Source organism: Petaurus breviceps, unplaced genomic scaffold (assembly GCF_028583685.1).
Source record: "Petaurus breviceps papuanus isolate PSGF00001 unplaced genomic scaffold, PetGlider_PUasm1.0 90919, whole genome shotgun sequence".
Classification (NCBI taxonomy): domain Eukaryota; kingdom Metazoa; phylum Chordata; class Mammalia; order Diprotodontia; family Petauridae; genus Petaurus; species Petaurus breviceps.
Genome location: NW_027187378.1, coordinates 27,774,750 through 27,787,240, shown reverse-complemented (window position 1 = coordinate 27,787,240; position 12,491 = coordinate 27,774,750).

Below are 12,491 nucleotides of genomic sequence, written 5' to 3'. Positions count from 1 at the left end.
TGGCACCTGCTCCCAAATGACCATGTATTAGGACATAAAAACCTCACAACCAAATGTGCAAAAACAGAAATACTAAATGCATTTGTTTCAGGGCCATAGAAACAGAGATTAAAAATTTAACTGGGAACTAAATGATCCATTCCTAAAGAATTAATGGGTAAGAAAACAAATCATAGAAACAATCAATAATTCTATTAAAGAGAATGACAACAATGATACCAACATACCAAAAATCATGAGATGCAGTCAAAGCAGTACTTAGGGAAAGATTTATATTTCTAAATGCTTACATCATTAAATAGAGAAAAAACAAATCTGTGAATTGGGCATGCAACTAAGAAAAAACAACCTAGAAAAAGGACATAATAAAAACCCCCAATTAAATATAAAACTGAAAATCCTGAAAATAAAAGATTAATAAAATTGAAAGTGAGAAAACAATTGAACAAATAAATAAAACTAGGAACTGACTTTATAAAAAAATGTAAACCACTAATTTGATTTTTTTTAAAAGAAAGAAAACCAAATTACCGGCATCAAAAGTGAAAGAGATGAGGGGCTAGAGCCAAGATGGTGGAGTGAAACAGGACTTCCACATGGATCCAGCTTCCACCTCCAGTAAAAACAGACTCTAAACAAACTTTAGAGCTACAGAACCCACAAAGTGACAGAGAGAAATAAATCTCCCGCTGAAGGAACCCCAGCAGGCCAGCAAGAAGGGTCCATTACAGTGTTCTGGGAGCTAAAACTGGCCCTGGTTTAGCCCCAGGGTGGCCCTGACCAGCAGCATTTGCTGGAGCAGACTTCAGGAGAGTAAATCACTAGCAGCTGTAGCAGTTTCCAGGCTTCTCAATCCACAAATGCCAAAGACAAAGTAAAAGGTAAGTGTGGAACTTTGCTGGGAACAGGGGGAGCACAGTCCAGCTGCTGCCTCCGGACCAAGAAGTGGAGGAGGTGTGGTGGCTGCAGCCACTGCCGCGTGGCTGCTTCCAGTGCTCCTGGCCTGCAGACTGTAGGTGGACCAAGCAACCAGTCAGAGGGTAATGGCTTTTGCTTTGACCTGCTTGGATCTGGATTGTGACCTGGGGTATGTGACCAGTGAGCCAGAGCATGTGGGAGCTGCAGAAAGGGTGCCCATCTAATAGGTCTGGCAGCTGCAAAATCCCCAGCAATTTGGGACATAGCTCTTTCCATTCTGGAAGCAGAGTTCTACCATGGCAATAAGCTCAAAAGTCAAGTAATTGGCTGGCAATATGAGTAAGCACAGGAAGCACAAACAGATGACAGAATCCTTTCTGGGAGACAAAAAGGATCGAGGCATGGATTGGAAGGAAGACATTGAAGTCAGAGCCCCTGCATCAAAAGCCTCCAAGAAAAATATGAATTGGTTACAGGCCATGGAGGAGCTCAAGAAGGATTTTGAAAATCAGGTAAGAGAAGTTCAGGAAAGACTGGGAAGAGAAATGAGAATAATGCAAGAAAATCACGAAAAGTGAGCCAAAAGCCTGCTAAAGGAGACCCAAAAATACACTGAAGAAGTTAACAGCTTAAAAAATAGATTAACTCAAATGGCAAAAGAGGGACAAAAAGCCAATGAGGAGAAGAATGCTTTAAAAAGCTGAATTTGCCAGATGGAAAAGGAATTTCAAAAAGTCACTGAAGAGAATCTAAGTCCTTCAAAATTAGATTGGAGCAACTGGAAGCTAATGACTATGAGAAATCACGATACTATTAAAAAGATCCAAACAAATGAAAAAATAGAAGGCAATATGAAATATCTCATTGGGAAAACCACTGACCTGGAAAAGAGATCCAGGAGAGATAATTTAAAAATTATTGGGCTACCTGAAAGCCATGATCAAAAAAAAGAGTCTAGACACCATCCTCAAGGAAAATTGCCCTGATATTTTAGAACCAGAGGGAAAAATAGAAATTGAAAGAATTCACTGATCACCTCTTGAAAAAGATCCCAAAAAGAAAGCTCCTAGGAATATTATAGGCAAGTTCTAGAGTTCCCAGGTCAAGGAGAAAATACTGCAAGTGGTTAGGAAGAAATAATTTGGATATTGTGGAAACATAACCAGGATAACACAAGACCTAGCAGCTTCCACATTAAGGGATTGAAAGGGCTTGGAATATGATATTCCAGAGGTCAATGAATCTAGGATCAAAATCAAGAATCACCTACCCAGAAAAACTTGAGTATAATGCCACAGGGAAAAATATGGTCATTCAATGAAATAGAGGACTTTCAAGCATTCTTGATGAAAAAAAACCTGAGCTGAACAGAAAATTCGACTTTCTAATACAAGAAGCATGAGAAAGGAAATAGGAAAAAGAAATGATAAGGAACTTATTAAAGTTTAACTATTTACTTTCCTACATAGAAAAAATGATAACTGTAACTCATAAGACTTTTTCTCAGTATGAGGATAGTTGAAGGGAATATATGCATATATATATGTGTATGTATAGGAGGGGGTATGTGTATATAAATACATATGTGAGTGTGGGTTGTATGTTCATGTATACAGACAGAGGGCACAGGATGAGTTGAATATGAAGGGATGATATGTAAAAAATAAAATTAAGAATTGAGAGAGTAATTTATTGGGAGAAGAAGAAAGGGAGAGAGAGATTAGGGTAAATTATCTCATATAAAAGAGGCAAGAGAAAACTGTTACAATGGAGGGGAAGAGCAGGAAGGGAAAGCGAATGGGACAACCTAATTCTCATCAAATTTGGCCTAAGGAGGGAATACACACTCAATTGGGTATCTTACCCTACAGGATAATAGGGGGATAGGGGATAAGAGGGGGTAGGATAGAAGGGATGGCATTTGGGGGAGAGGGTAGTGAGAAGCAAACATTTTTGAAAAGGGATACGGTCAAAGAAGAAAACAGAATAAGTGGGGGGTACGATAGGATGGAGGGAAATATAGCTAGTCTTTCACAATATAACTACTATGGAAATGATTTGGGTAACTAAACATGTACAATCTATACTGAATATATATAATGTTTATCTTCCCAATGGGGGTGGGTGGGGAGGGAAGAAGGGAAAAAAATCTGGAACTCAAAGTTTTAAAAACAAATGTTTAAAAATTGTTTTTTTTTACATGCAACTGGGAAATAAGATATACAGGTACTGGAGTATAGAAACTAACTCATCTTGCCCTACTAGAAAGTTGGGTGGTGAAGGGGGAGTACATAAGAGAGAACAGAAGGGGTATTCAGTAGGCTTGCTAATTTGGGGTGGGGGTAGAGGAAAGACAGAGAGAGAAAAATTATAGCTCAACATCTTGTGGAAATGAATGCTGAAAACTCAAAATAAATCAATTAAAAATGAAAGAGATGAATCGACCAATAAAGACGAAATTCCTGAAATTATTAAGAGCCATTTTGCCCAATTATATGTCAACAATTCTAATGACCTAAGTGAAATGGATGAATATTTACAAAAATATAACTGCCCAGATAAACAGAAGAAATAGAATACTTAAATAACTTCATCTTAGAAAAAGAAATTGAACAAGCCACCGATGAGCTCCTTAAGAAAAAATCACCAATATCCAGCTAGAATCACAAGTGAATTCTACCAAACATTTAAAGAACAATTTATTCCAATACTATATATTTGGAAAAATATGCAAAGTAGAAGCCCCACCAAATTTCTTTTCTGAAATAAATATCTGCTGATATCTAAACGAGGAAGAGCCAAAACAGAAAAAGAACATTATAGACCAATTTCCCTAGTGAATATAATTGACCATGTGAATAACAATAACAACAAAAACAAACAAAAAACAAAAATTACATGGCTATTTCAAGAGATGCAGAAAAGACTTCTGAGAAAATGCAACACTCATTCCAAATATTAGAAATCACAGAAATAAATGGAGCTTTCCTTAAAATAATTACTATCTATCTAAAACTATCATGAAGCATGATGAGAATAAGGACAAAGTCTTACCAATAAGATCAGAGGTGAAGCGAGGATGCCCATTATCATCACTATTTATGCAATATTATACTAGAAATGTTAGCTATATAAATAAGAATACAAAAAAAGTTGAAGGAATTAGAAAAGGCAATGAGGAAATGGAACTATCACTCTTTGCAGATGATATGATAGTATACATGGAGAATCCTAGAGAATAAACTAAAAAACCAGTTGAATCAACTAAAAACTTTAGCAAAGCTGCAGAATATAAAAGAAAGCAATATAAATTATCAGTATTTTTATACATTACCAACAAAGGCCAGTAGTAAGAAACAGAAAAAGAAACTCCATTTAAAATAACTATAGACAATATAAAATATTTGGGCATCTACCTGATAAGACAAACCCAGGAAGTATATGAACACAATAACAAAACATTTTAACACAAATAAAGGCAGATCTAAACAACTGGAAAAATATTAATTGCTCATGGGTAGGCTGAGTCAACATGATAAAAATGACAATTCTACCTAAATTAATTTACTTATTCAGTGTCATACCAATCAAACTACTAAAACATTATTTTATAGAGCTAGAAAAAATAATAACAAAATTCATTTGGAAGAACAAAAGATCAAGAATATCAAGAGAATATATCAAATGAAAAAAAAAGTGTGAAGGAATCAACAGGAAAAAAAAATGTGACAGAAGGTGGTTTAGCCATACCAGATCTCAAACAATATTATAAAGTGGTAATCATCAAAACAATATGGTACTGGTTAAGAAATAGAGTGGTGGATCAGTGGATTAGATTAGGTCCACAATACTCAGTAGTAAATGACCATAGTTAGCTTGTGTTTGATAAACTCAAAGATCCAAGATTTTAGAACAAGAACTCATTTGACAAAAACCGCTGGCAAAACTGGAAAGAAATTTGGCAAAAATGAGATATAGACCAACACCTCACACTGTATACTAAGTTATGGTTAAATGGGCAAATGATTAAGACATAAAGGGTAACATGGAATAGTTTACTTGTCAGATATAAGGACAAAAGAAGAATTTATGACCAAATATGAGATAGAGAGCATTATGAACTGTAAAATGGACTTTTTAATTTTTTTGCTTTTTGGAGGGCAACTGGGGTTGTGACTTGCCCAAGGTCACACAGCTAGTTTTTGTGTTGTGTCTGAGGCCAGATTTGAACTCAGGTCCTCCTGACTCCAGGGCCCGGTGCTCTATTCACTGTGCCACCTAGCTGCCCCTGAAATGGACAATTTTGATTACATTAAATTAAAAAAATTTTTGCACAAACAAAACCAATGCATCCAAGATTAGAAGGAAAGCAGAAAACTAAAGAAAAAAATTACTGCAAGTGTTTCGGATAAAGGACCCATTTCTCAAATATATAGAGAACTGAGTCAAATTTATAAGAATACAAGACATTCCCCATTTCATAAGTGGTCAAAGGATATGAACAGGTAGATTTCAGATGAATAAATTAAAGCTATGTATAGTCATATGAAAAAATGCTCCAAATCACTATTGATTAGAGAAATGCAAATTAAAACACTTTGAGGTACCATCTCACACCTATCAAATTGGGTAATATGACAGAAAAGGAAAATGACAAATGTTGGAAAGGATATGGAAAAATTAGGACACTAATTTATGGTTGGTGGAATTGTGAACTAATCCATCCTTTCTGGAGAACAATTTGGAACTTGACCAAAAGGCTATAAAACTGTGCAAACCTTTGACCTAGCAATACCATTAATTTTGAAGATATTTTTTAAAAATGAAATTGACCTATATACAAAAAAATCTATAGAAGTACTTTTTGTGATAGCAAAGGATTGGAAATTGAGGAGATACCCATCTACTGGGTAATGGCTGAATAAGTTGTGATGGACAAACAGGATGCTTTCATAAAGACTTGGAAAGATTTACATGAACTGATGCAAAGTGAAGTCAGCAGAACCAGGAGAACATAGTACATAGCAAAAATACTGTATGATTATCAACAGTGAATAACTTAACTATTCTCAGCAATACAATGATCTAAGACAATTCTAAAGGACTTGTGATGAAAAAATGCAATCTACTTCCAAAGGAAAAACTGATGGGAGCATGAATGCAGACTGAAGCACACTTTAAAAAAAACAACACCTTTTTCCTTCTTTCATTCTTTGTTTTTTTGGCAACATGACTAATACGCAAATATGTTTTTCATGACTACACACATCATGCAATATCAAATTGCTTGCCTTCTCAATGGGGTGACAGGGGAGAAGGAGAGAAAGAGGGAGAGAATTTTAAACTCAAAATTTTTTTAAAAGAATATTAAAAATGCTTGTAACTGGAAAATAATTTTTATTTTTAAAAAAGTATTTGTTAAATGAATGAGTTTGGAGCAAAAACTTCTGAACATAAGCTATAATAGAGTTATACTTAAGGCAGCAAAAACTTTTTAAGTGCATAAAAGAAAAACAATTTTTAGATAAAATGTTAATGCTGTACAAGCTCATTAACTTGGGCTCCATTAATTTGGAATTCATAACAATTTGGAAATAGCTTAGGCTGAAGTTTAACTTTGTATCAAGTAGGAACAAAGAGTTTTTGCTAAGCAAATTAATAGCATAAACAAGATTGCTGAGGGAGAGTTAGCCTACTTGAGAGCAGTGTTTTCAGGCATTTCAGCTGTACTCATCTTAATATAAATAATTAATACAGTAAGCAGGATCTTTATCTATTCATTAAAGCATATCCAGCAGGCTCTCTCTTTGGCAATACTTGGTTATTATTAGTATTCATTGTGTATGTGCTGGAATGCAATAAGCCTGAATTTCTTTTAAAACATTCTATAATTTATCTGATAATTCTAAATGCTTTTGAAGAGAATATTTGTGAGAGAAGACAGAGACAGAGACAGACAGACAGACAGAGATAAAGACAAAGACAAAGAGACAGAGAGAAGAGACAGACAGGGAGGAAAAAAAAATCCTAGGGGAATCAGACAAGGAATGCCTCCTTCCTAAAACAAAGTGTGGAAGCATATAAGTAATCTCTCTGAGTGAGCTAGTCTGCCCACCTTACCTCTGTTTTGTATTCCCTTCTAAACAGTAATATATGTTGCTATGACTGACATCCTTGATTCTCATGGCAGGAATATATTAATTATTAACAATTCTTTTTTTCTTATGTTTCTTTTTCAACTTATAACAATTCTCTAGGATTTGCAACATTTGCTTCTTTATCTAACCTGCACAAAAGTTTGTTATTCAACAGTTATGTATTTATTGAAAGCCTAAGGTTTATTATTTACATGGAAAGGAGAGAGCAACACCTTGTGAATTGCCAGATTCTTACTTGCTAAATAGAGGTTGATTTTGCATAGTTTTATCATGTCTAGTCATTTTAAATCCTTTTAAAATCCAGGGTGAAATTTTTTCTAAGAAAAGTCAATTTATATCATCATGTCATAAATGACATGTTGTGTTACTTTTTTTTTTTCTATCATCCTAGGAGTATATGATAGTAAATGGCAGTTAGATAGAATGCTGGGCCAGTCAGGAAGATCTGAGTTCAAATCAGGCCTCAGATACTTACTAGCTGTGTAATACTAGGCAAGTCACTTAACCCTGTTTACTTCAGTTTCCTCATATGTAAAATGAGCTACAGAAGGAAATGGCAAACCACTCCCTATCTTTCCCAAGAAAACCCCAAATGGCCTCATGATGAACGGGGATGACTGAATAACAACAGTTAAGTTTGTGGGCAGTAAGGAAGGGAAAAAGGGACCCATTGTTAAGAATATGTCAGTGAAATCTCAGAGAAGTCCTGTTCCTACCTTTGACTATCTGCTTCCTTATTTCTGAAACTGAAAACATCTACCAGTTAATAATTAGATAATCTCTTTGGTCATTATTATGGTTTCTGTTCTTTCATTCATTCACTACATTAATTCAACAAAGATTTATTAAGCACCTACTGTTTAGCACTGGAGGACTTAAAAAAGTTTGACAAGAGATGGTATATGCCTTCAGAGGTAACAATCTAGTAGGGTAATTAGACATAAATAACTTTAATACACAATAGAGTATGGTAAGTATATTAGGGAGTTGTGAACTAAAGGTTAACATGAGTTTCAAGGAGAGCAGTCCTTACCAATGGAGGGAGAATCATGGAAGGCTTTGGTGAAGAGGAGGCATTGAAGTTGGATTTTAAAGAATGGCTAGGAGTTCAAAATGCAAATGGGGGCATAAATATATTCTAAGCTTAGGGAATAGCATAAGCAAGAGAACACAAGGGATATTCGTGGGGCACAAAGCAGGCCAGTGGCTGAAGGATAGAATGCATGGAAGGAAGTGATATGAGACAAGGTTGGAAAGGTAAAGCGCTCCTACAATGTGCAGGGCATGATGAGGAAGGAGGATGCCTTAAATGTAGGCATATGCCTTAAACCAGGCAAAGGGAATTGACACAGGATGGTGATACTTGCAGATGTCTGTACCTAGGAATGCTATGACCTGTTCTATACACAAGAAAAATTGCTCTGTATAAATTATGCCACTAAGCAATTCACCATCACCCCCACCATCCTGAATATATGCCTATTTGATCACGTTTCTTTTGGAACACGATCCTCAGACATGGCACAGTAGACATAAGTTGAAATCCTGCTTTTGATACTTATGAGTTGTGTGACTTTGGGCAAGTCATTCAAGCCCCAGTGTTTTCATCTGTAAGATGAGGATAATTATAGCACCTACTCCAAAGGATCTGTATGAGGACTGAATAAGATGTTATATATAAATAATGTTTTATATATAAATATAAAATCAACTTTGGAAACCTTAAAGCACTAGATAAATGTTAGCTATTAGAATACAGTTGGTATGTTATAGGATAAGGCTCCTCTTTGTCTAAAAAGTTGGAGAGGCCTGGTCTTTGGGCTATGACTAGGGCTATATTAGGACAACTATGTGGTTGGAAACTGAGGGGAAAAGGGGAAAAATCTGGTTCAGTTCCAAACTCTAATACTTCCTCAAACTGGTCATCTAACTCGTCTAGATTTCATTTTCTCTATTCAAAACACAGGATTAAACTTACCACTCTCTTAACTCTGGCTCTGCCATTAGCTACATGATCAAATGCATGATATTCTTCTGGGAAAAGCACATATAACATCAATGTATATGTATGTATATACATTTCTGTATGTCTATATATACACATTACATTACATTATATCATATTATCATTTTAAGGAGGGTTCTCAAGTCACTTAAGTGCAGTGGATGAACAATGACTATAACCAGAAATAAATACTTCTAATGATCTTTTAAAGCAAATATAACTTTTAGATATATTATTAAGCTCTAGAGGTTTAGAAGCTTTAGGTCTTGTGTTTTTATCATTTTGTTCGATCTCTGGCCTTTTCTCCACAGTACCAAAAGGGATGTTCAGGAATGGGCCTCTTTGACCAGTGACAGCATCCTTGGAATCAAAGTTCACTTCCAAGGTTTTAAAGGAATCTTAGATTTTATATACTCTCAAGGCCTCATTTTATGGATAAAGAAAAATGGGGTCCAGATATTTTCCAGGTCAAACATTCACAATTTCATCTGAGGTCTAAATACAATGTCAGTTTTTGACTATACCATACTAACAAAATACAGTAAGACCTCAGCTCTCCGTGATCCTTGGGGAATAATTAATTTCAGGCACTTGGGTTTTCTAGATGGCTGAGTCTTCTTTATATATGAAGTGTTACCTCTTTAAATACTCAACTTTTTTTTAAATGATCATTTGGGAATGTAAACCTTTCTATAATATATGATATATTTTGCTGTCTTCTTAAACAGAAAACTAAATAAAACCTTTCTTGATGGTTCATGGTTGTCATTACGAACAGCAATGATTTTGCTGTGCTGTAACAGTGATAACATCAGGGAATTGATGAGGTATGTAGGGATCTTTGTCCCAATATTAAACGCCCCCAGTTTGGTGTTTTTTTTGAGTTCTTGTGTTCTTTTTATAGATACCTCTCATTCTTCACTATTAAGTTGGAAGTTATCCCTTCTCGTGACTTTCAGTGTGCCTGCCTTGGACAACATTCTCTCTCCACCCCAATCCCCTTGCCTTTTTTTGGAGGGGAAGGAAGGCAAGGCAACTGGAGTTAAGTGACTTGCCCAAGGTCACACAGCTAGTAAGTGTATCAAATATCTAAGGCCAAATTTGAACTCAGGTCCTCCTGACTCCAGGGCCCGTGTTCTATTCACTCTGCCACCTATCTGCCCCCCTCCCTTTTTAAAAATTGTTTGTGGGCTTGGAACCAACAGCCTTTGGCATACACAGACTTGTCAATACTGGTTATTGAGAAGCCTTTTTTTTTTGCTTCATCGTTGATTTTCAGCTATATTTTAAACAGATAAAGTGTACACCTACTTTGAAAGAGTTGTCAGTTTCATTTCCTTGTTGTCATACTGCCTGTATTTCTGATAGGACCATTATTTCTCTGTAACTTTACTTTCACAAATTCAGGATCCAATCTATAGGACTTAACAATAGCCCCATAGGCAACAAACTGAACTGGGAATCAGAAATCCCAGATTCTACTCCCAGCTTTGTCAGTGATTTGTTGTGTGATACTGAGCAAGTCACTTCCCTTTTCTGGGTCTTCATTTCTGCATTTAGAAAATGAAGGGGCTGGACCAGAGGACCTCTAAGTAAGGTCCCTTCTATGCTAACATTCTGAGCCTATGTGGAATGCCATATAGACCTTCCTTTTCGTTATTGGAGCCCACAGTGAGCTGAACAGATTCTGCTATTTATGTAGCATAAACATTTTTTTTCCAGTGCCCATAGAGGCATTCCTCAATAGCCCAGTAAAGAAAGGGTTAAAGCTCATGCTCTAAGCAGATCCTACTACTGTTGATAAAATTAAATATGGCTATTTTGGTAGAAACCAGGTAAAAGGCAGAAAAATAAACTTTTCCCCAAACTTTTTCCCCTTAATGTTCCCTCTTCTATGCCCATTTGGTATTTGTTTTTAATTCTGGCTGATATTCAAATTTAAAACCTGATGCACTGAGTTACTTGATATTCTGAAGGCGTTATTTTAAGATGAAACAATGTAAATTCCGATTGGGATGGCAGATGGCTGGCAGTTCACTGTTTGGCAAACCAACTGGTATGGTATGTTAGAAAGTCAGAGCAGCAGGTAGCACAGCTCAATTTGAAACCACCACAGATGCTTGGAAAGGAGCGGGGGAGGGGCACAAGCTGGTCAGGAAATTAAGAACAGTAGTCTGCACTCAGAAGAGAGGAGAAAAAAAGATGATAATTAGCTGAAAGTTTGCTTCTTCCAAGCTATACTTTTTTTTTTTTGGATGTACTCTCTTCCAAAACTGAGAAGGCCTTGTGGAAGTTGGCAGCATTCATTAAAGCTGCTAATTTGTCCTCTGAGCCCTGAGTAGGTGTTGCAAAAAAGGAATCTACTGGAGAGGTGCTGTCCTAAGGTAAGAAGAGCCTAGAAAAAGAAGGGCCTGAACCTATCCTCTGAAAGGGCAAAGCTTTGGAATCAGTGGAGTTCAAGAAGCAATCAGTCTTGAAGCTGAAGGAACATTTCTGAGACCTTTTTCTGTTTGTTTTAGAGTTAATACCATTAGTTCAAATGAGTCATACCAGAGGAAATCATAAACACATTTAGAAGCTGCCAAATCCATTGTCTTCACTGGGGAGTTCTAGACATTAAGGTAGGAGTGAGTGTCAGAAAGGTATCTTTCTGATGTGATAACGGGCTACATTCTCCCTTACATAGATGAATGTCTAGGGAGAGAAAGTTTATTTGCAAATGGGTTATTCAGCTATTCCCACATTCCTTAGGATGTCTAGACCCATTCAAAACCAATGGAATTGTCAACACATTTATTTAAAAGGGTTGGTAGCTTGGCCTACTAGAAAAGAGCTTTGGAGTTGGTGTCAACAAAGGCCCAAGTTCTAGTGCTTGTTCTTCCATTAACTCACTGTATGACTGAACAAGCCACTTCACTCCCTTGAGGTGGTCTGAGTTTCTTTAGCCCTTCCAGTGTGGGCTGTTGTCAGATCTTCTATCCATATTGTATCGCATTGCTTCTGATGTGCTGAGCACAATAAACAAAGTAATCCATTACAACTGGAATCACCAGCCTTTTGTGGGTTTGGTTTTGTTTCTCCTCTATCATTATGACCTCATTATGGAGCTAGCAGAGAAAAGGGAAGTGGATGCAGGTTGGTAATGAGGTTTCCATGCAGAGTAGCATAGGGAAATCTAGCAGCAGCTACACCCACTCTCTCCTATGCGTCTGAGGCAACTGGAGGCAAGAAGGGCATGATGGAAGGAGATAGCTCGAGAGTGATACCAGTAAAGGAAGGAAAGGAAAGGAAGAATTTCAATTATTTTCAATAGCACCTACCTTGTGCCAAGCACTGTGCTAAGCACTTTTAAAAAATTCTTATCTCGGGGCAGCTAGGTGGCACAGTGAATACAGCACCAGCCCTGGAGT